This window comes from Andrena cerasifolii, chromosome 16, assembly GCF_050908995.1.
Source record: "Andrena cerasifolii isolate SP2316 chromosome 16, iyAndCera1_principal, whole genome shotgun sequence".
Lineage (NCBI taxonomy): Eukaryota > Metazoa > Arthropoda > Insecta > Hymenoptera > Andrenidae > Andrena > Andrena cerasifolii.
The window spans coordinates 2,676,662-2,700,230 of NC_135133.1; the positions used below are offsets into that span (position 1 = coordinate 2,676,662).

At 38.8% G+C, this 23,569-nt stretch overlaps 2 protein-coding genes across 3 annotated transcripts in view; one reads left to right on the forward strand and one right to left on the reverse strand.

The window, feature by feature from the left end:
* LOC143377894 (uncharacterized) overlaps positions 1–1,377 on the reverse strand; it is a 93,497-nt gene extending 92,120 nt beyond the window's left edge. For both annotated transcript variants that reach the window (XM_076829711.1, XM_076829707.1), the window contains exons 1-4: positions 1,130–1,377; positions 761–912; positions 375–570; positions 188–249 (exon numbers count right to left, since the gene is read on the reverse strand). The gene's annotated coding sequence lies outside the window, so the exon portion shown is untranslated. The remainder of the gene's footprint in view (positions 1–187; positions 250–374; positions 571–760; positions 913–1,129) is intronic.
* Positions 1–23,569, forward strand: part of LOC143377865 (uncharacterized) — a 56,299-nt gene that overhangs the window by 18,132 nt on the left and 14,598 nt on the right. The window lies entirely within an intron of this gene.

Below are 23,569 nucleotides of genomic sequence, written 5' to 3' on the forward strand. Positions count from 1 at the left end.
TAAATGAAAAAAGCTAAATTATATAAACCAAAATATAGAATTCTTATTATACATTCTAATTATCTTAATGTTGACAAAACAATAATCTTTCATAAATCAAATTCACAATTAGCAATTAAACCAGATATTATTATTGTATAAACAGATACAAAAATGAATATATTGAAATAAAAACTCCCGCAGTCACCAACATTGAGGAATGAACTAATGAATGTACAGGAGTCGGAGCCGTTATATTTTCAGTTCAATCTATATTAAATATATAAATTTAATAAAGTTTATATTATATCTATCAAATAAATCTATAAAAAAAAATACAAAAAAAATTTAAAGTTTAAAAAAAATACAAGAATTTTAAATTATGCTATTCTCACTTTGCAAAAGAAGAGAAATCGACTATAGTACAATATTATTTAATCGGTTTTGACTTTAAAGAGACCACAATTGTTATATCATATTTAATAATAAAAATTGTGGTTGAGGCTTCGAAGGAATTAACCGCCTTCAATTAACCACTCTTTGGGTCTCCTTGAAGCTTCGAATGATATTGTACGATAGACTCCGACCCGGCTGTAATGAGATTCCATCGTTAATGAGGTAAGAAGCGCATCGAATGAGAAATATAAAGCCAACGGGCGACCTTCCTTTTTGTCTAGCCAACGACCACTATAATGGCAGACAGTTAGGTTCAACGGACCCGGATTATGAGTCTGTGACTCTGCATATGTATCTGGACGCTGTACAGTCTTCGCAAACTCACCTCCAACGGACATTACCCACTGAGACTCAATTATATTGGATGAATCGATGTCGGTTTATGATGATTGGAGCATCGAAGATTGTACCAACAATGATCTAGGACCCGCGATCACGCACCTACAGTACCAGCCGTAATTAATCGAACAGCTCAGCCTATTAAGAGAACCTAGGATTGTACAGACTGTGCAATGCGTGGTGGACAGAATCGACTAGGAGGTGATCCTTCATGGGACAGAGAGTACAAAATGTAGGACACATCTTTTTGACCGGTGGCATGGGAATACAGTATCGTGTAATTATTCAGCGCACTGTATTTTCGAGTAACTAGTCCGTGCGCGCACGTATTCAGCATTCTCTAACGGATGCATACCAAGCCACTGAAAAGTTCTCAGCGATACGACCAGCAACGTGATACGTATGATTACACCGTTTTCCTCTCTATTACCCTTGTTTATCTTCCGCCTAACAAGCGTGATTAAAATGGCTCACTGCCATGTAAAGTGGCGAGTACAGAACTCGGGAACGCATCCGCGTGTGAACGTGGTTGTAAATGTCACTAACGAATCATGGCTACTTTTCGTGGAAGACTATAACGACAGGTGGTGGGAAATTAAGGAAGCAATGCGATTTGCAGGAAGGCAGGAAGGTGTGTATGGGAGGATCGTGGTTGCCAGGCACTTGGCAGTAATGCTTCGATACTAGATCCCCTGCAGAACCCCGAAACTAGTCATCCCTGTCCTTGCAGAATGAAGAAGGCCCACATCTTTACCCACTATTCCATTTTCTGACTTTGGCGATGTGTAGCAGTGCGCTTTTCAAATGTACATGCCCAAGGGGAAGAGTGCTCCACACTGCGCATTCTGTGGCGCTGGTAAAGACTAGATTCGAGGTTTGGCAGGGGATCTTGTATCGAAGCATTACTGTTAAGTGACCCGCAATCAAACGCTTTTATTTTCCGACTTCCCCACCATTATAAAAATTCCACCCTCCAAGTTCTTCATACCCCACCCCCTCTCACCAGTGGCGAATTTAAGAAAAAAGGCCCAGGTGGCAAACGTTCCGAAGGGCCCATTTTTTCGGTAAAATGAAAAGGTAGTTTACTAAAAGCGGGCTAAGGGTAGCAGTACTGAAAGAAAAATATCGTTTGGATGAAATCAAATTTTTTTAAGGATGGGACCCTAGGAGACCTTCTGGAGGGGCCCATTTTTCCAGGGAAATAAAGAAGTAGTTTACTAAAAACGGGCTTAGTGTAGTAGTACGGAAAAAAATATAGTTTGAATAAAATCATAATTTTTTTAAGGATGAGGCCCTGGGGGCCTTCTAGGCGGAGGCCCAAGCGGCAACTGCTCATCGGCCGCTCTGTTAAAACCGCCACTGCCTCTCACAGTGTCAGATTAACCGGGCACCCGATGAACAGTTGCGTCTGGGCCCCTATCCAGAAGGCCCCATCTTGAAAAAAAATTATGATTTTATCCAAACACTATTTTCTCATGTACTACTACACTTAGCTCGTTTTTAATAAACTACCTCTTCGTTTTCCCCAAAAAGTGGGCCCTTCGGAACGTTTGCCACCTGGGCCTTATTCCCTAAATTCTCCATTGCCCTCTCATAAGCTCCTTTACCTCCCATCCCTCCTCTTAACTCCTTCTGTAAACCTCACTATTCCCTGGCACACGTACCATGTATCTTTCTCGAGAATTCTTTTGTCCCTTTGAGAAGTCTTTGGTTCGGTGCACCTATAACTATAGCCAGGATACTGGCGGTGCCCGTCGTGGAACTTTCCAGCACCGCTCGGAAATCCTGGACCCAAGCAGTGGGGTCCTGGGAGTCCCAGAAGGTCAATCCGGCGTGGTACATCACGACCCTGCGCTGCCTTCCGCCTTGTAGTAAATCAAGGAGAGGCGGAGATCCCGTGCCGCCTCTCTGCTTTACTTAGAGACACCACTAACTCAAAGCAAAACGGTTATAAGCCACCCTGGACAGTGGTGCCACAGTTGGCGAGATTGTATTGTACGCTGAAGCGCACTCTACATCTATCCTTCGCCTCCCATTACACTCGATGCACCGGGGTCAAGAGGAACTTACGTAACCGACGTCTTATTACTGGACGTGGACCTCGTTACGTGATCGTTACCTTCGACGCGCGTTGACCTCTTAAGCGGGCAGAGGGTTTTTGCTAGCCCTTGGGTGATTGGAGATACTTGGCACTTAAGATATAAATAAAAATTGTTCAAGGGTGTACTCTAGTGTAACTGCCCGTTTTTCAATGCCAACTTTGAAAATTTGTTTAACAAAATCTTTAGATTTATACTATCTGGCGTTTTGCCTGCATATTGAGGTATGTTTGAAGTAATACTCGGAATTGTGTTGAGCTTTTTTATTGCTCATACACATAGATATAGTTGGTAAAAAAAACTCAAAAACATACCTTAATATGCCGGTAAAACGACAGATATTATAAACTTTTAGTTTTTGTTAAATAAATTCCTGAAGATGGCGTTGAAAAACAGGTAGTTACACTAGAGTACCCCCTTCGGGGATAATCGCTCGGAGTGTGTGTAAAATGGTCAGTTTTTATGAATTCTTTCCGTCCAAAATAAACGTTCTACATACTTCTGGATTTGTACATTTGTTTACTAATGTTTTACCCGAAGTCCATGCCGTTATGATATTATTAAAAAGTGAAAAATATTTATTATGTTAGAGCTATTATATGCGATCATTTTAAAAAATTCCTCCTTCACGGTTAACATGATTGTGCCCAAAATGTCCACTTTATGCGTACACCCCTATAGGCCACAATCATTCTATTTTTATCATTTTAGAACCACTCTGACGCTGAGGACGACTCCCGCAGTGTTCTCACTGAGGCACAAACATTGCGACTTAAATCCACACAATTGTAATTATATTTTGGAGATATGAAAAATACAATTCTATCCAGCAAGGAATAACAAATATTTAACAAAAAAAATAACATTAAAATCCGAACAATAGTTCCTGAAAAAAATTCATGAAAATAGCCCTCTTGTTCGACCGGCAAAGTAGAATACACCCTTAATTTTCCTGAGCTTCAAATCATTTCCGCATAGTTTCAATTCGTTAGTGGAACATTGCAATAAGTAGCTCCCCGAAATTGCCAGTAAAAAGGTTAAAAACCAAACAGTCCTAAACCCGAGACCGCCATACAAAAATCATTAGAAAAGATGGTGTAAAATTTCCAGTGTTAATAGTTTTGCAGGAAGACACTTGGATTTACACTTGTTACACTCTCGACGTGAAAGTTGACAACATTATGCCGGTGATTATGAAAGTGGCGTAAGTAAAAAATTAAAAAAAAAAAATTGAATTTGTCGCTTACTTTGTAATTTAAAATGATAGTAACACAAAATACGTGATGAATTCAATTTTTTAGATCTTTGGCTTGCACCACTTTGGAAACTATTAATTTTAACATCGATTCGCAAAAGGAACAAAATACTTTTCAAGCTTGAGGTAAAATTTCACTGATACTCGTTTGCCCGCCCACCAGAGATGCATCCCTTGAATTCCCACGGAATCAGAAGGGTAAGCGCCGGCGGGTGCCACGTGCCCGCGCAGTAACGCGAAAATTTCAGCGGTCACCTTGAGACCGTTAACAAATACGGAGCAGCTCGACTGAAATAACCCGCCCGTAAGAGTTCACTTTCCTCCTCAATGAAATCAGGACTCACGACATTCTGAGAGGCGAGGCAGAATGAGACGCGCGCAAAAAGAAGTAGCGCGTGTGCCGTTCCCGTGGGCCCCCGATGACAATACGCGTTCCCCGCCCAATCGTGAAAAACGTGTACACCTTTCTCGATTTACATTCGTTTCGAAGAAACGAGGGTCGCGCCCAGACACGCAGCTACCACCTCGAGGAAGGTCCTGCGCGTAAACGCTGAACGTCCTACGTGATCCTCGATGGAGGCACGTAGATGCAAATTTCGAATCGTTCCCAGCATTCGAGGATCCACATGCGTACTTCCGGCCTCCTCTTTCGGCGGAGCTGTATCCGGTCGGACAACCGTACTGGCTGACAATCGTAGGTACTCCCCAGGATGTTCCTTAGACTTCCGCGAGACGCGGAAAAATGTATAGCGTTGGAAGTACTCGTCGACACTTCGACCAATGTGTAGTAGGGGTTGCAAACCGGTAAATCGGTTTGAAGCTTTTTTTTCACTGATAACGTAGTAGATATCGACGGAATTTTGCGCTACTATTTCTCGCGATCTACCGGCAAATATCGAGAAATACGTATTTCTCACGATCTACCGGTAAATATCGAGAAATACGTATTTTATCGGTAAATCGATTTCTCTCGAAACCACGTTTTCAAAATTGGCGCCGGGGTAACTAAAAAACTATGTAACCAATCAACTTCAAATTCTGCACACTTTTAGTTTATAATATTCCTCAGGACATGAACCTAAATATTTAACCGAATTATTAATTTTAACTACTTTTTTTAAACCAATAATACACAGATTTTTTGCGAAAGTCACACATAATTGTTTGAAGCGCCGCCATTTTTTAAATATGCGATTTTTTCATACCATATTAGGTTCATATTCTTACGATTGTTCAAATAAATTGAGAAAAAATTGTATTGGTCTGTTTCACATAAGTATCAGAGACGCTGCAATCGCCGCCGTTTTGCACCTCGAAAAAAAACCTATTTTAGATACTGCTCTATTACTTTGGTATTTATCATAATTTTACTGTCATCAAAAATTTTGTTTACTTGTCGTAATGTTAAATAATGTACCCTTAAAGTTTCAAAAGGATTAGCGCATTAGTATCTTTGTAAAAAAATCCTAAAAATTGTTAAAAAAAGAATACGCCGTTTATACGAACTTCTCCCCTTAAGGGGGTGCAAGATACAACAGAACTTGTAGGTGAACCTCGCCTGCTGGATTCCACCAAGAAATAGTATTAATAGTATTCAGAAATAGTAGGTGTCCTTACTTAACAACGAAAATAAATAAAATAGTAGGACAGAGTAGAAGAGGAAGATCATCTGATCTGATCCATATCAGTGCAGCCTCGATACTTGTACGCCTTTTCGACCTGTTACACAAGTATCGAGGTCCTACTGTATTCCCACCTGAACGGTCAATAAAATTGATTTTGCACATTACACTATCTCAAACCTCACTTCGAAAATATGTTGCCAAAAGTTCATTTCAGAATGCGATGAAATAAAAAAGCTACAGAAGTTTGAAGTTTCGATAAAGCAAGATGTCAAGTGCTCGAGGTTTCACAGTAACAAACATTATTATAAACGACAAAAACATCGAAGCAGGATAGAAAGTTAAAATTCCTCAGTATTCTAACTTATTTTATATTGTTTTGCTTCCGAAAAATCACCCTAAAACGGATAACTATGCCAAATGGCAAGATCTAGTTAATTGCACGTCATCACTGAACATTTAAGGGGGGAATAATTCGAAGGGAAAAAAATCGCCGTATTAAATTTCGAAATGATAAAATATAATATAATGATATAAGTTTCGTTAAGGGTAATGTTCCCGTGAAAATGTACATTCGCTGATACTGAAAGTTACAACAGGGCAGACCAGTTGTAATGGCGGAGCGGTTGTGATCGAACGCCAGAAAAATGAGGAGGCTCTAGAGTCTGTCTTCCTGGAGAAGTCTCCAGGCGCGGATATTATCAGCTCGGCCGTTCCCAGTCGTTCGCGGCTAGAATGGTGATGATTACATGGTCGTGGGCCCGGGGATGAGGTTACCAGGGAAATCCTTGCTGGACAGAAGGGCTAACAACAAGCACAGCAATTACAAGCGCGTCGAAGTGATCGCAATCTTTTGCGGAAGAACATTCTATAAATGTCCTGAAACTTTAGATTTGAAACATGAAGCGTCTGACGGCGAATAGAAGTGAGATTAACATAGAAAATAGCTGTATTTTAATTAAGTATTTTTTTATGAGACATTAAGTAGTGAAAATTTAAAATCTGTTCTAAAATTTAGTTGAAAAATAGTAAGGAGAGGTAACAGTTAATAAAATATGTCAATAGCTACTGTTACTAATTTCGTGGCTGGTATTAATTTGATTAGAATTATTTATAAACATGAGTTCAACCACTCATTAACTCGGTACTGTATATTTGTTACGTCGCGTAATCGTTAAATATCTTTTTAATATAACGTTATTAAATTAACGTTAATTTGTAATCAGGCAAGTGGCAGAAACGATTCACGCCTCCTCCCATGCATTCTAAACTCAAAAAGGAAGATGCTAGATCGCATAATAAATTCCTTCAGCCACCTACGATGGAGTCTGGTTTCCTAATGAGGCTAAAATTATTTAACCCTGGCCCGTGACTAGGTGTCATAATTAATTCCTGCCCCTCCAGCGAAATTTACTAACTGGCATGAATCCTCAACATAACAAATTTGCTATTCAAACATTATAAGTCCGAATTAATCGCAATTTCCACCCCCTGTATATATAATCTTGAAGGTCAAGAAGCAAAGATTGCAAGGTGCCAAGCTGTAAAGAAGTAATGGAAGTCTAAAGATGTAAAGAAAATCTAAAAGTGCAAAGGAACTCTGAGGATCTAAGGAAAACCTGAAGGTGTAAAGAAAGCCTGAAGATGCAGGCGAGCAATTCCACAAAGCGCAAAATACAAAGACATAAATCTTTGTCAGAGAAGTATGGATTCGCTGCTTCAGACGACTATTTGCAACTCACCGAGTCTATATTTATACCGAGTTCGTAATGGGTCTTCGAACGAGTATGTTAACGGAAAAATGCCAAGTCTCGGTCGGTCTGCTTTTTGCTGTCGGTTTGCTTTTCCTCTTTGCAGAAGATCCGCCCAGCTGCGGATAAAGGGAGAACGCGAGCGCAGACGCGAAACATTTAATGGTGCAGGCGCCACGTACTATATTGCAATCAGATGGAACAATGATGCGCGAAATAACGCGAGAAATTGTCCTTGTCTAAACTGTGTAAATCAAAGACAACATTGAACTAAGCATCCTAAATCCCTTTCCTCAATTTTATCATCAGAACCACACCCTATTCCCTAAAATCTCGCTAGTTCCGTAACAATACGATAACAATAGAAGCCGATTAGAAATTCATAGTGCAAACTTTGTAGAGTTAAGTGTTAGTGAACGCGGGTTTGAAGGTAAAACACGGTTGTATTATAAAATAAAAGTACTTTTATTCAGTCGCTTAAGGGGTTATGCCTAGTCAGGCGGTCGAAAAGAGGTGAATATTTGAGAATTTTTTTTGAAGAAGCGGAAGCGTATATTTTTACAGAACTTTTTGCGTTTTAAAGAGCAACATTTAAAGAACATTTGGTAATTTTTTCATAGAAAAATATTTACGTTTATAATAAAATAAAAAGCGACATCCAAGAAGCATTTTTAAAAATTTGGTTTTGCGGTGAGCATTGCCATTCGGAACCAGATTATCTAAAATCAAAAAACAAAAAAGATTTCGTTAGTATATTAATGTATCCTCAGGTTGACGGAAAGAATTTTCCGAAATATTAAGTTAAAACAACATGGCAGCTATTTAAAGTTGAAATCCTGATTTTCGCGTAATTTTTGCAGGAAAAAATCAGGATTTCAACTTTAAATAGCTGCCATGTTGTTTTAACTTAATATTTCGGAAAATTCTCTCCGTCAACCTGAGGATACATTAATATACTAACGAAATCTTTTTCGTTTTTTGATTTTAGATAATCTGGTTCCGAATGGCAGTGCTCACCGCGAAAGCAAATTTTTAAAAATGCTTCTTGGATGTCGCCTTTTATTTTATTATAAACTTAAATATTTTTCTACGAAAAAATTACCAAATGTTCTTTAAATGTTTCTCTTTTAAACGCAAAAAGTTTTGTAAAATTATACGCTTTCGCTTCTTCAAAAAAAATTCACAAATATTCGCCCCTTTTCGACCGCCTGACTAGGCCTAACCCCTTAAGTATGTACTTACTCTTACGCGTCATAGGAGGTCCTCAGAGTGTCTTCCGCCCATCCGGGCGCATAACTCAACGCGCCTCCGTGTGGAGCATTCACGAAGGCTTAAAAGCACCAGGTTTTTTCTTTCTTTGTCGTCGACAGTTCCAACTTACCCTCTTAATTCGTTGGAAACGTGAATCGGGACTGCTGATTGCCACTAATGCTCTCAGACCAAGCCAGACTATCTCAGCTATCAGAAGCTGAGACAATCATTATAACTCCCAACTATCAGAAACTCAAGGAGCTGGACAATTAAATCACCATTTATAGTATTCATACATCCTAGAAATAAAAATCAGATTCCAAATATGCACCCCCTCTACCCTAATTCACCTCCAAAAAAATACTCTTCACTATCCATCACCACTTGCTGTTCACAATTCTATGTTCTACCCGCACCCACGCCAGATTCTGCACCTCCTTACCAGATTATTCCACAGAAAATTCGAAATAGGCTAACTACTACCTACAGTACCCGATACACAAGTGTGGCATGCAAAATGGAGAAACATGCTGCACCGAATCCCTCGAGCTGGTTCGCACAATTTCGAAATAATTAGCGTCCGCGCTGACGTTAACTGCCACGCGGCTGCAGGCTACCTGCAATTGTCGATGCTCCCTGGTATCTTAACGCGGCTTATCCTGAATCGCTTATTCCGCGGCGAGACGGGCCTGTTCCAAGAATAAAAGGGGACGCGAGGGTCCGCCGACCGACTCCTATCCCAGCGGATCCCTCTCTCGAGGGGGCGTCGAACGATCTAACGAGGGCGCCGAGTAGAGTGTTGCCAGATTTTGAAGAAGCTTCTTCGAAAAATATTTCATCCCCGCTCAGCCTTTTGCCTAAGTAGACACTCTCTCTTTGCCTAATTAGAACAAAGCAACGCGAGAAAATAGAGAATACAACAATATCGAAACCAGAGATGGGCAAATTTTGTATTTAAATAAAGTTTCAAGCAGCGAATGAAGGTTAAAAAAAAAATATTCGTCATGCGTCGGATAAAGTTAATTCGGGTTAACGAACAAACGATGGAATTTTTTTTAACCCAACTTGCGCTCTGTATTTTCAGCTTGGAAGAAGCTTGAAGGAACGAACGCTCCATAGAGTAGCCAGCGGAGCACCATATTTATTGCTGAACATCTCGTAAACTATTGAACGTCTGCGCGAAAGGCCAAGCGTAGGTGCAACATTTTTTGCTTCTCTATTTGCTTGCGAAGTTACGGTGAAATCGGTGCGCAACGACCCATGCGATCCCCTTTTTAAGCTCGGCACTGGCCGCCCGTCGCAGCCTGTATCTGCCTGCAGAACGTACGTGTATATACGTATGTACACGGTTCTAAGGAGTCTCATTAAGCGAGACAAGGACGAAAGGCGCGGCGGCGTCCTTGAGGGATCTTTGCACTCGCGGACGCATCTTCGCCGCGCGTTTTCTTCGTGCCGACCCATCGAAGGCCGCGAAATGGCTCCGCCCAGGTCATGGTCCACGCACCTGCGCGTGCAGATTGCACCTGTGCTCATGCACAATTTTTTCCTCCTTTCCATCGAAGCCTCAGCTTTGTGGGCACGCGAAAAAAGGGAGTGAAATCTCTTAGCTATTCGAGACTTTGTAGCGAAACCTGGCGGCAGTGATGCTTCCAAGGCGCATGCCCGAAAGACGGGGGCTGCGCGGAGTGGCTGCGCGGGGACAGGCCTGATCAGATTGGAGGTTAGGTGAGCTAGTATCGCGACAGTGTTGGGTGGCTGGTAGCCGAAGATATTATATAGATTCTGCTGTTTTTGAATTGCCTTCCTAACCAGGAAATTAACCAACCCGAAAATTCAGAAAATTGTGCAACTTTGTAAATCACCCCTTAAGAAATAGGGAATTTTTTTTCCGTGGAATATCTTGAGAACGGTGGGAGGTATTGAATTGAAGTTTAAACAAAAGTTGCATATCTTTTTTATATCTATAAAACTGCTTAAAAGTAATTATCAAATTAATGATTAGTGGTGGGGGGTGGCTTGAAAAGTATGATTTTTCGATAATTATTTTTACGCAGTTTTGTAGAGATAAAAAAAAGGTGCAACTTTTGTTGATACTTCTTTTCGATATCTCTCACCGTTCTCGAGATATTCCACGAAAAAGAGAATTATATAGATTCTGCTGTTTTTGAATCGTCTTCCTAAAAAAGGAAATTAACCAATCCGAAAATTCAGAAAATCGTGCAACTTTGTGCGCGAGAAATCACCCCTTAAGAAATAGGCAATTTTCTTTTCCGAGGAATATCTCGAGAACGGTGGGAGGTATTGAATTGAAGTTTAAACAAAAGTTGTATATTTTTTTTATATCTATAAAACTGCTTAAAAGTAATTATCAAATTAATGACTGGTGGTGGGGGTGGCTTGAAAAGTATGATTTTTCGATAATTATTTTTACACAGTTTTGTAGAGATAAAAAAAAGGTGGAACTTTTGTTGATACTTCTTTTCGATATTTCTCACCGTTCTCGAGATATCCCACGAAAAAGAAAATTCTCCATTTTTCCAAGGGGTGATTTTATCCCCCAAAGCCAGCGAAAAATAGGTTTGCCTTATGCATGAACTACTATACTTGCACGCAAAGTTGCATAATTTTCTGAATTTTCGGGTTACTTAACTTCCCTTGTAAGTTGCTACTATATGCTGTGTTTAATACTTTGACCCACCTTTTTAAATAAATTTATGCGCACTGTCAATCTTTTTCAAATTTATTAACTGTTCATTGACTATTGAAAACCATCAAAGCAGCATATTGTAAATAGAACAGAAATCTGTGAATGGTATATTTCTATTGGTGACAAATATGAAATAAAGTTGAATTTCTATCATGCATACGTAACAGCGGCCATCAAAGTGTAAATATGAGGTTCCTTTTTCGGGTGCAATATGCTTGGGATCAAATGCCACGTGTAATTTAGTGGGATAAGTGAATATTTAAAAATGCTTCCTCAGAGTTATAAAATAAACTTCTACGCCCTGCAATTCACTTTGTTTCAACCCCTTAGCGTAAAATAATCCGAAGAGTAGTTACAGGGTTCAAGCCTCTTAAAAAATCGATCCTTTCCCTGCGCATTCCCCTAAATTTTACGCGTTAAATACAGCTTACTAGGCTGACAATGGAGGCACCGAAGTACTTTCTCAGAACCTCGATGCAAAACTGCCTCAACTAACGCTACCCATTTTGGGCCACCCTGTAGAACGGCCGCGGAGACGCCGTTCGATTTATCGGCTATCATCGGTCCGATGATTTATGGGATTCTAGCAGCGGTGATTTAAAGGTGCCGCGATGATTCGATGATAACCGAGGGAACTTATAGGATGGAAGCTTCGCTCGTCTTCCTGACTCCATTCCTCAACCGCTGTAATTAAAGCGATAATTGCAGACGGGGCGCTCGGCACGGAGAAATCACGCTCAGCGCCTCGAAACGAATTTTTGATCCAACGAATTCGAGCAGACCCACGCGGTTCTCACGAGGCCCGCGCCACGAACGCCATTAATCACCCTGTGGGATTATTTTGAACGGACGTTAACAGAGATAGATGCTACACTTGCGCCCGGAGATACCGCGAGCCTTGATCCAGGAAATTCATGAGCCGCGTCGAGCGTGAAAGGACCCTGGCCCGTTGATGCGTCGTTCCGATCTACGGAACTTCCTTTGATAAAATGTCGTTATCTATATTCGATGATAGAACGGGAGCGGCTGTCTCGCTTCCGCGTTAGCCCGATTTAGTTGCAATAACGAGCTTTCGCGGCGGCGAAGCTAATGGCCTTCTCAAGAATCGCGTAGCTGTTACCACGCTTTGTGATCCATATAGTTGGACATGCTCGGCAACGTCACTTAAGTGCACGCCGCTAATTCCTCTTACAGCTTGCATACCTCGAGAAACGTAGCAAGTGTAATAAAGGGGCGAGCAAAAAGCATCTGACGTTCCATTAACGAGCGCACTGGTCTGCGACAGCGCAACGAGACTCTGATTTTCGATTCTTTGCTCTTCAGTAAGCTGTCTTCTTCTTTTTATCTCCTCGTCAAAGATTACTTTCTGGGGATTGGAGTCGAATTTTCACACTGCTTAGTAATAATGGTAATGAACCATTAGAATAATTGAAAGGTGCAACATTTGAGAGGAGCAAAGGTTTAGATTAATTTAGGTAAATACCGTAAACTGGGGGAACATTGGCAGTGCGGTGTAACGTTGGCATCTACTTAGCATCTGTTAAAAAGGAAAAGGAAAGAAATTTTATACATTTTCACACTTGTGTTACCGTCACAAACGATGCAGTGTTATAATAGGATACCTAAACCAAATTTATAAATGTTAATTAAAAAAATAAAAAATAATAAAATAAAAATAAAATGTAAAGTGCATTGAACATAAAAAGCAACAAATTTAAGTGTTAATGCAAATTCAGTTGTGGTAAAACTTTAACTTTTTAGTGCTGTTTATATGTGATGTGTCAATGTTACACAGTTACAGGGTAACATCGACAGGTATTAAAGAAGGATAAGGACAAAAATTGTATGCATTTTGACACTTGTAGTGCATTCACAAAAGATGCATGTTATGATAGGATACTTAAAGCAAATTTAAAAATGTTAATTAAAAAAATAAAGAATAATAAAATAAAAATAAAAAAAGTAAAGTGCATTGAACATAAAAAGGAACAAATTTAAGTGTTAATGCAAATTCAGATGTGGTAAAACTTTAACATTTTAGTGCTGTTTATATGTGATGTACCAATGTTACACAGTTACAGGGTAACATCGGCAGGTATTAAAGAAGGATAAGGACAAAAATTTTATGCATTTTGCCACTTGTAGTGCATTCACAAAAGATGCAATGTTATGACAGGATACTTAAAGCAACTGTAAAAATGTTAATTTTTATATTACACAGCAAAATGTTCCAAAAACATGCCAATGTTCCCCCAGTTTACGGCATGTCTAGGTACTTATAGAGGTGTGGACTCTTTTTTAAATATCCACAGACCCCAGTACCTGTCTCTCGGATCCTCTAGATACGCGCTTCGAAATTTCCGAAGAGCTTTTTAGATTCCCCGGACGTTCGTTCTCCACTTAGCGTCAAGGGAATTTCGCAGAAGGAGCAAGGCTGTGGAAGATGGTCGCGTATCTCTTGTAATAAAGCAAACATTCAGGTTTCTCTTTGCTAAGGCCTTTTCAGGGTTACGCCAAACGAACGTCGATACTGTCGGCGATAATGGTGATTCTAACGGCGGGCTCTACATCCTCGAGCCGCCGACAAACCCTCGTCCTTCGACGGAAATCGCATAGCTGGGACGGCTCTTTTGTCGTTCTAACAGGTAACGACCTGGGATCGGCTAGCAGGTCCCACGAGAAACTCTGGTGGTCCGTTTGAGCGGATTTTAGTCTTTTCAGTTGGTTTTGTAACTACAAAAAAATTTAACTTAATAAAAAAAATTGAATTTAATTTCAAGTAAATTGAATAAAATTTTGCTCCTACAACTGAAAATATCGACGTAATCAATTAAAATTTAAGCTAGTTTCCACTAAATTTACTAAAATTTAGCTCCTCCAAAAGAAAATTTTATCTCAATAAAAAAAATCGAAGTTAATTTCGTGTTTTATTAATTCATTTGGTGTTTGGTGTGCAGTCTATTTTATTCTGTTATATTTTTGTAGATCCACAAATATTAAATGAACTAAAAAATTGTACGGATTTTAGTTAATTTAATTTTTACTTATTTGGTTTTATATAGATACAGTATATTTTATTCTGATATATTTTTGCAATTCCATAAATATTAAGGAAACTGAACATTTTTAAAATAAGAACAAATGTTTTATTTACTATTTTAATTATATATTTTTGTGAAAATTTGAAAACCGGTTTAACCGGTTTTTTGGGAATAGTGGAATTCGAAAACCGGTTTAACCGGTTTTTGGGGAATAGTGGAATTCGAAAACCGGATTAACCGGTTTATTGGGAATAGTGGAATTCGAAAACCGGTTTTTTCAGAAGTCAGTTTTGTATAAACCTAATAGTGGAAGGTGTCAACTTGAACATCTCTAATCCAATGAAGGAAAAGTGTGGTTCCACCTTCCACTTGGGAATATTGACCAATTTGATCACTTGTTGAAAGTAAAATAATTGCAGAAATTATGACCATGTCTCCTCCTCATGATTCCTCCTCTGAAGTCAATTAACTTATGTTTTAAACGCGAGTATTTCTGTTTCTTTGCCATCAGAATGAACCATTTACTGGGCACCATGAATTCCATCAACTACTAACTCCTTTACAGAAAAATTGGAGGGAAAGAATTCATGGAGACAAATTCCTTGTACAAACAGAAACGCGTAGCCTGCTTTTTCTCCTGTAATTCTATGCTGCGACCAAACACAGTCTCGAGGACAAAGAAACCTTCAGCGATCCCCAGTTGACATGGTCTAACATTTTCTAACTACATTGCTAAACATACTCCAGGGAACACACACGCACACGAGTGTCCTTCGACAGAAATCCTGGAGCACCAAGTAGTTTCTATCACGGCGATGATCCGTGCAAAAAGAGCAGGTCGTAAAGTAGCAATTTTATGAAATTACTACGAAGCCTAATCAACAAACCAGGCGATTGGGCTGCTCCCGATGCAGCTCTATGCAAACGAGATGAAAATCGTCGCTTCGTTCTCAAGGGGCTGACCCAAATGCAGATCGCCATCATCTGGGGCATACTGACGAGACTCTGACTCACTGTCAATGAGAATCGCATAAATCACCATGGCTGATCGGCGCAGCTCGCTTTCAGACTGGGAACACTGTGCTGGATCGAGCTAAACCAATTAGTAGCTCAAGATAATTGAAGGATCAGCCAGTCGAGTGACTTTATGATTCTGGACGACCATGGGGAGCCATTTTGAGTTTACAGAGTGACTGAGAGTAGGAAGGAACCTAAGGACACTTGGGGTTTAGTTAGAATTCTTGATAGGTAAAAAACATTAGAATTGTAGATAGAAGGGATTGCTGGGGGAAATTATTCGTATTAATTTCTTATCGGTAGATTAAGCTCTCAAGGTGTCGCGTAGCAACCCATAAACTCACAGATTCGGAACCTACACTGCATTCCACTTTAGAGCGGACTCGTTCCGCGCAGGGGTATACTGTTAATTGGTAGGAAACCGGCGGGGAAAGTGCTACGACCAATCGCAAAAGTGCTACGACCAATCGCAAAAGTGCTACGACCAATCGCGTGTATCAGATCCGTGGGAGCTGCGCAGATCAGTTGTAAATCGGTAGGGGCGTGAGTCCGCTCTTATATGGAATGGCGTGTGCAATCCTGAATGTACCTATTAGGAGAGGCCGGGGCTAGTTGTTAAATTTGTCCGTTTTTTTTTTATTTTTTATATTTTTTGCATTCCATATTCAATACTATCAATGACTCTCGCTTAAAGTACGCGCTTTCCTCTACCGATGACCGCTATCACGTGTAATTAAACGAAAACCATGACTTTGAAAAACGCCACTTTGTCACATCTAGCTAGGGATTGCAAACCGGTAAATCGGTAAATCGGTTTGAAGCTTTTTTCACTGATAACGTAGTAGATGTCGACGGAATTATGCGCTACATATATGCGCTACATTACTATACATAAAATTTTGACCGGTAATTCGCCAAATTTCTCGCGATCTACCGGTAAATATCGAGAAATACATAATTTACCGGTAAATATCGAAAAATACGTAAATTATCGAATTCCCGGTAAAAATTTGGCGAATTACCGGTAAAAATTGTATGTATAGCAATGTAGCGCATATATATAGCGCATAATTCCGTCGACATCTACTACGTTATCAGTGAAAAAAAACTTCAAACCGATTTACCGATTTACCGGTTTGTAATCCCTACATCTAGCCCTTCTCCCCTACTTTCTAAATATAGGGATGCGTTAGTATACAATTAAGAGGGGAATTACAATATCTTTAAAACTTACAAAAACAATTTATTTTCTTAAAAATATCGGCTGCAGCTTAAAATGAATTGGTGAGCACGATTACCTCAGAGTATACAACTATAGTATAAATATGGTCGATGAACCTACATGATTAATGAAAAATTAATTTAAACAGCTTTATTTTGCACAGACAGATACAAAAATTAGCTTAAAAATCAGACTTCTGTTTTACGACCTCTACAAGCTTCTAAATTTTCTTTTTTTTATTAGTATTTTTGGTTCATCGACGATATAAATTAGCAAGTAGGGGAGACCGGGGCAAAGTGACCGGGGTAAACTGAGCTGCAAAAAAATATGCGCGCATGATGTGCGCAATAACCTAACCAATCAGCTAGCTGGGAAACCACGCGGCGTGATGGAACAGAATCTAACCTCAAAAAAATGAAAAATCTGCTACAGTTTTTGGCAAACACGGTTAAAAAAAAAACAGAAACTGACGTGCTACACACGTCATCCCAGCACAAGGGGTTAAAAATTACCTATACCCTTAATTAAAACTCGTATTTTATTTCAGCTAGCTGGGAAACCACGTGGCGTGATGGAACAGAATCTAACCTCAAAAAAATGAAAAATCTGCTACAGTCTTTGACAAACACGGTTTAAAAAAACAGAAACTGACGTGCTACACACGTCATACCAGCACAAGGGATTAAAAATTACCTATACCCTTAATTAAAACTCGTATTTTATTTCAGCTCGCTTTACCTCAGATAGTAGCTCACTTTACCCCATACATTTTTCCCTTTCAATAAAAATGTGTGGAAATAGATGTATAATATAATTTGAACATTACTATTGATAAATGACGAATAACAAAATTTAAAATAAACTTAAAGTATATTAAAATTCAACTTGAAAAGAAAACGCCAAAACCACCACTTTACCCCATATTTTAATATACTTTAAGTTTATTTTAAGTATTGCTATTCGTCATTTATCAATAGTAACGTTCAAATTATATTATACATCTATTTCCACACATTTTTATTGAAAGGGAAAAATTTTATTCGACTTCAAACTTTTCTCACGTCACTTTGCCTCGGTCTCCCCTAATAAGAACTAAGTATATTTGCTTTTTTTATTTCCGGAAAATTTGGGGGAGGTATAAATGCTCGCCAATTTGTACCTCCAGCGGCGCGACTGTAACGACATTCCTTAACAGCGCCATCTGCAGCCGACATTTTTAATAAAATAAATTTTTTGTGTTTTCGAAGGAGAAAATACTGAAAGTTTCAGAGTGATTTATTTTATAGTTTCCTTTTAATAAATTCGCAAAAATCAACTTATTTTCAGGACTCTATATGTAATTCCCCCTATTTCCCACCCCTATTTATGTAAAACATCGTATTTATTTAACTACGACTCAGATGTTTTCTTCATCTCTGGCGCTTTTCTCGCCTTAATGAATTATTCAAAAACGCGAGGAAAGGAATGAAATGAATCGCATTGATCTACAAAATCACGCGGAAGCGACTTAATCCCCTGTCCTCGGAATTTTCTGCGCCGCGGATTTAATTGGAATTCCGATGAATGATGACGATGACGAGGCTGCGTTGCTTTATTATTCGCTTGTAAAATTCGAGCTTTTCGGCGCGCGTCGTTCGAGAATGGAAGGAATCAGCCGCCAGCGCGACGCGCAGGCCTCGACAAAGAGCGAACACGATTCTTTGAGGGCTTTCATGCTAGCAACGAGCAACGTTTCAAAGGAACCGAATACTTCGTTAACAATTCTCCGCAAACCCGTTTGCGACGCTGCTCTGAACACTGCTGCCAAAGGACACATCAAGATCTTTAAAAAATGTCCCTTTAAACTAACAAGGAGAGAATTTTAGGTGTCCGCCTCCGATCATTTTGATTTTTGGATATGTTATAGAGGACCGAAAAATAAGAAATACGTGTTTTTTTATTTTTCCCCGTTTTCATATTTGGGGGGTGAAAACTGCGTTCAAAGTTAGGGTTGAAAAATCATTTTTGTGGATTTTTGAAAATCTGGTGAGTCAGTCATATTTCGCATTCAGAGACACAAAATTCGTCCATTGACACTATTCCCCTATCTCTAATAGTTCTCGAGATATTCCACAAAAATGATTTTTCACCCCTAACTTTGAACGCAGTTTTCACCCTCCAAATATGAAAAGAGGGGAAAAATAAAAAAACACGTATTTCTTATTTTTCGGTCCTCTATAACATACACAAAAATCAAAATGATCGGAGGCGGACACCTAAAACACTCTCCTTGTAAGTATAGTATATGTAAAAGAAGTAAGTGAAGTATATAGCAATGAAAAAGAAATATCTAGTGCTATTTAAGAAACACAAAATAACTCAAATTTTGTATGCAAGAAGGATACTTAAAAAATTTTTATTTACGTTAATAAATTCTTCAATTGATACCAATGAACTTTCGTTGAAATTTTTTTTGTTAACCTATCAGCACCAACTCAAATATCGTGGCCACCAAATCGTAGACCACCCTGTATATATTAACATTTGTAAATTCAAATTATATTTTTATTTATGGGAGAACATTTAATGTTAAATTGACGAGAATAATATTATTCACTATTAACTATACTTTCAAGTCGAACGACTTCCATGCAAATCATATTCTTTTGCAACCCTGAACCTTTGAAATAAAAGTATCAAAATCCACGCTGACTGTAAAAGAATGATGTTGCAGAAACGCGAACCAAATAGGAAGAATCATGCGCGAAATAAACCAGAGAAACCTGAGAACGAGCGAACTATGTACAAAAAGTTAAAAATAGAAACAGTACAAGCAAGCAAGAAATTTGTTAAACAGGCACAATAAATCTATTCCTTCGCTCAAATTTTTCTTATCTCCACCTCCTTCCCGGATGCTAATGAGAAAAGACGGTGGACGATAAATCAGGGAGCGCTGCAAAGAATGGCCCTTTATGAGCTTGCAGAGCTCCAAGTGATTCTGACACTTCTTTCCTGCCGAGTCTTTGTCTTGCAAATATCTGTCATGTTTATCGCATAATGGGGGCATCATCCAAACACTTAAAATATATGTACACTGCCAGTCATAAATGTTCATAGGACACCTACACTGTGTGAAATAATTGTGAGAAACGTTATAAAATTGAAGAACTCGAATTTTGTGTTAGTTGTATTTTAAATGAAAAGCAGGGGAAAGTATTCAACCTGTCCCAAATACCTATAAGATTTTGTGCAAATACGGCGGGTGTATTAATACTAGTGAACGGCAGTGTATGTACTTAACAAAATAATATTAGAACTAAAAAATCTTTATTTCCCCTCCCCCAGATTTGCAGTAAAAATTTCTGCGAAATTGGAAATCATTCCCATACTTACACACGTGTTGTGCCCATTAACAAGCGTGACGCCATCGCGTCAGAAATGTATTACATCGCGCTCACGGCGATAATGATATTCAACTTGCGTCACAGCGTGCCCCTCGACGATTCGGTTCCCTCTTTTCGGAGCCAACGGCCTCCAGGTACACACCGACTTCCGATTGCGCGACCGTGAAGTTTCGATCGTTCGTATTATTTAACCGTGAAATTATTTTTCACCCTTCACCAAGTCGTTGACTTCTACTCGACGCCTCGCGTCCAATGTCCCTCAGCCGCGCGCGATCATGTCCAACAACGCAAGGCGGACACCGGGTTGATTTTGACCCGCCCCGTACGTCCTTGCAAACCCCACAAAACGTATAAATCGACTGCATGTATTTACGAGGGTTGTTCGGCTCGGTAATTCAAAAATTCCGATTTTTGTTGAAGCTTTAAAAGTATACAAGTTTCTTCTGAACTCATCATTTACGAGATGAAGTCGGAATGGGAGATTAATTGTCGCTACACGCGTTCAAGTAAGTCTTAAAAGGCAAATCATTTACTTACTTGAGAGTACGTAGAAGCCTTAAATGGAAATTCGAAGATTCTTTTTCGATTGAGAGCAATTTCCTTGGAAAATGAGGAGGGATATTTTTTCTTTGAATTAAAATTAAGTGAAGATTTTTAAAAAGGCAAATTTAGCATACTCTGTTAGATCAAAAGAAATCTCGCAAACAGGGAATTTAATTTTATTCTAGATTGGAAATTCTAGACTAGATCTAGATTTTTTCTAGATACAGTCTCGGAGTTTTTTCTAAATTTTTTTCTAGATTCGAAATTCTAAACTAGATTTAGATTTTTTCTAGATGCAAGTCTCGGATTTTTTCTAATTTTTTTCTAGATTAGAAATTCTAGAGTAGATCCAGATTCTTTTTCTAGATGCAAGTTTTTTTTCTAGATGGAAGATTTTTCTAGAATTTTTTTCTAGATTAAAACTTCTAGACTAGATCTAGAATTTTTTGTAGATGCAAGTCTCGGATTTTTCTAGAATTTTTTTCTAAATTTAAACTTCTAGGCCGGTATTCATAGTCGCTACTTATTCTTAAGCAAATGCTTAAGCATTCGGCAATCCTTTACTAGCTACTAGGTTAATAGAGGATGCCGCATGCTTAAGCGTTTACTTAAAAATAAGTAGCAACTATGAATACCGACCCTAGACTAGAACTAGAATTTTTTCTAGATACAAGTCTCGGATTTTTCTAGAATTTTTTTTGTAAATTGAAACTTCTATGCCGGTATCCATAGTCGCTACTTATTCTTAAACAAATGCTTAAGCACTCGGCATCCTTTACTAGCTACTAGGTTAATAGAACATGCTTAAGCATGTGATTAAAAATAAGTAGCAACTATGAATACCGGCCCTAGACTAGATCTAGAATATTTTCTAGATAAAAGTCTCGGATTTTTCTAGAATTTTTTTCTAAATTGAAACTTCTAGGCCGGTATTCATAGTCGCTACTTATTCTTAAACAAATGCTTAGGCATTCGGCATCCTTTACTAGCTACTAGGTTAATAGAGGACGCCGCCTGCTTAAGCATTTGCTTAAAAATAAGTAGCAACTATGAATACCGACCCTAGACTAGATCTAGAATTTTTTTCTAGATACAAGTCTCGGATTTTTCTAAAATTTTTTTTGTAAATTGAAACTTCTATGCCGGTATCCATAGTCGCTACTTATTCTTAAGCATTTGCTTAAAAATAAGTAGCAACTATGAATACTGGCCCCAGACTAGATCTAAAAATTTTTTCTAGATACAAGTCTCGGATTTTCCTAGAATTTTTTTCTAATTGCATAAAAATAGAATGAAGTGTATAACGACAATAATGTTATCAAGGACTATCCTTTGTTACTTCCATTCTATAATTACAAGAAGGATAGTCAGAATAAACTCGATTGACATAGTATGGCTGCGTCTGTGACAAATTATTTAAAGTAATAAATTAATGTATTGCTACATCGACCATCCTGCAGCGCTGATCGAAATGATAGCTATAGTATACATGGCCTCCTGCATGGCCCCACCTGCCGCGCTTGGCTTTGGAAACTCCCTTAATCTTTTTTTTTCCCCTCTTTTTCAAGCATTCCGTCTCTCGACGCCAGTACCGTTACTGGTATTACCGTACACCTGGCTAAATTTAATGCGCGTTCGGATTATCGAATGGCCGAACAGCGGCGGTTAGTTGGTCAGTGAATGCGTGCTCTGCGTCGGAGAATACGGTGGTATTCAAACGAGAAGCAAGCACTGGCTTCCCGGTAGCTTCTAACCCATTCAGACCTGAGTTTATTGAAGAATTGTAAAAATATCATTTCTATACGAAATTGGTGAATTTTTGATTTATTCATTTGAATTTTCGAACACTATTGATTTTCTCCCAGATCAATTGACGCGAATTTTAAATAATGTAAAGATTCCTCTAATATCGCAGTTAATATTGATTTAAAAAAAATATATAAATTTATATATCTAGTCTTTTAGTGTTAAACAATTTTCTCAACTTTCTCAAGGTAGAATTTCAAAATCATTTCCACCAAAGCAAGTAGGGTCTGAAAGAGTCAGCGTCAGTGGCGCAGTCAGGATTTAATCTTAGGGGGAGCCGAGTTGAACAGAAAAATATTTGCAATGTAAATTCAATAAAATTCAATAGGCGATTATAAAAATGTATTCAAAGAATAAAATCCAGTTTCCTTTTCATTTTTCATTTTTCTTTGAGGGGTTGCAGGGCCCCTCACCCTCTCCCCCCACCCCCCACCCCACACACACACCTCTGGGTACGTCACTGATCAACCAAATAATTTTATTTTCACCATCAAAAATATTGAATGCATCACTCGAATACTGAACGTCATATCGCTTATACCTCACTTAACATCAGTACCCCGAAGATTTATTCTCTTACTTATATTAATACTAGCTGTACTACTCGGCTTCGCCCGAAATTTAGATTCTGATTCTACAGAAAAAAAAATTTTTTTTAGTTTCTTTTCGTGAAAATAGTCACATTCATCTGGATTAGTCAGGCATAGTAAGCTGAGGCTCGTTGCACGATCCCAGAGTTTATCGTTGGAAAGTTTTTAGGCGACAGACAAACACACAAACATATAGAAGCTTCCTGCTTTATATGTTAAAGATTACAGGACTTTCAATTGGGTATTCAGTGCTCGACACTTTGATCCCAAATAAATCATTCACAGAAATCTGTGGTTAACCCTCGCTGAGCGGATGCTGGGTCGATTTTGACCCACGCTAAGTATTCAACTATACGTGTTACCTATTATTAGTATTACTCCTTGAAAGGGATGAGGATATTAACTCGCACCAAGATCATAGTCTAATAAACGAACTTATTCTAAAGTGTAAATGGCGATACAATTAAAACACAAAATGGACCCTGAGTGGTCAATGCAATAAATATTT